The following is a 1999-nucleotide window of genomic DNA, read 5'->3' on the forward strand; positions in this document are numbered from 1 at the left end:
CTATATTCGGCAGAAGTTGCATGACTGAAAGATTGGTTAGCAGATGTTTTTAATTATTAGCTACTCTGATGGAAATCCTTTCAAGCTTGAACGGAGGGTTATAAGTAAGTATGCAAAGAAGGAATTATTCTAGATTTAGTCTGAGGATCATAGACATAAAATCTTGCTTAAAGTCAATTAAAATGATTTCATCCTTTCGTCTTCAGCTCAGAGACAGGACTTGGGTTGAAGGGGCCCAGTGCAAAATATGCAGCTGGGTAAAAAACTTCAGGGTGCTCCAATCTCAAATCCACCAATTTGTTCCTCCTTCTGGTACTTTCCCCTCACTTACCAGGCAGTATCACTGGTATTTTTTATCTCTTTTGTTAGCTTTCAAGAAAGTTTGGTTAGAGGGAAAATGAGCAGTCATCCCTAACATCTTCATTTTGTCACATGGCCACTGTAGGAAAAGAGCAAGGGGTCGAAGATGAACAGAAATCTTTTGGTTGGAACCCCCTCCCCCCATATTCATGATGCTTAACCTAGGGGTGCTTTGGCCTAAAGAGCCTTGGTCTCATGCTTGTCAATCAAACTCAATCTCGTTATTGTTTTAACTGGTGGATTAGATTTTACGCTGATTTCAAATGGTCCCTATAAACATTTTCATTACCTGTGTTTGTTTAGATTGCATTTAAGGGAAAGGAAAGAATGGGATGAGGAGAGAAACAGAGAGCAACCAGATGGAAAAGAGAGCATTCTTTATTTTCAATAGTTAGAAAACTGCATATGCGATTTTTGTTTCCTTATCTGAGCAACCAAATCAGCTTTGCTCTGCAGCTATTAACATTCAGAAGAATCTCCTTCTTTGCATTAGGTTACTCTGATAGAAATGGTTCCCATATGACATGTTAGAGTTGAAGTTAGATCCCACCATTTTAAGGTTGCCTTATGAAGTGCTTTCACTAAGTGTTCCTTTTGGTCTTCTTTTTTCACATGGCATAGTTAAGTATCTTAATAAAATGATTTTTTGGTTTTATATATTGAACCTGTTAAATATTTATTCAAAAGGACATCCAGAAAATAAAACTTGAATCACATTTGACTGGTGAAAAAGGCCAGATAGTCAGCACTCTTCATCATGCCTTCTCTTAGGACCAAAGTACCTCTAGTTTAGTTTAGTTTAGAATCGGGAATGACTAGCACATATATGCGAGGAGATCTTTACCTCTAGTAACATAGTGTTCATCTGGTCAAAGTTTGTGTGTTTGCTCTCAAGTTTCATAAATATGGAACCTTAGCAGGCTCAAATATAGGCTCTGTATGTCTTTATGTTCATTATTTCTTATGCCATTGAAATCCTCCATGCATTTTAAAGGAATGATAAATGGAAATTACTTAATTTGCCATTAAATCTTTTGTAGGAGTTGTATCTATGAAATGTGCCAGTATTTGCCTTCCATTCTAAATCGACATGAAGCTGCAGAATCTTGACTTTTATCAATGAAATGCTTGAGGTGTTAAATACAATGTAAAATAAGTTTGACTCTTTATTGTCTTGGAAGAATTCTCTTTTCATAATTGTGCTGATATGAATATCTGGGAAATATTTGTATAATAACGCTTGTGAACTAATATTTTGGCCAAGTAACTGAGGTTCAGACCACAACTATTTTTATTATACTGCAATCACTAGTCCAAAAACCATCATTGATGCATGTGTGCATAATTTCGTAGTTGAAATGAATAATGTAATTCTAGGGTGTATACATTAATAGATACGACATCATAAGTTGAGATATCAAGTGATTTCCCTTTAAACATATCCACGTTTAATTGTACCATAATTTAGCGGGTCTTTGTGTAATATATATATTCCATTCCTTTCCAGAGCCATGCACAGACATTTTGCACTTGCAACAATCTTCATGAAATGGATTATGAAAGATTTTTGCTGAAATAGATTCTGAAATTTGATCCATTCCTGGGGCTCATGGTAGTAGAGAACAAGAAGAGGAATATA

The sequence above is a fragment of the Thamnophis sirtalis genome, unplaced genomic scaffold (assembly GCF_051295495.1).
Source record: "Thamnophis sirtalis isolate CommonGarterSnake01/CBP01778 unplaced genomic scaffold, rThaSir2_p1.2 scaffold_7, whole genome shotgun sequence".
Classification (NCBI taxonomy): domain Eukaryota; kingdom Metazoa; phylum Chordata; class Lepidosauria; order Squamata; family Natricidae; genus Thamnophis; species Thamnophis sirtalis.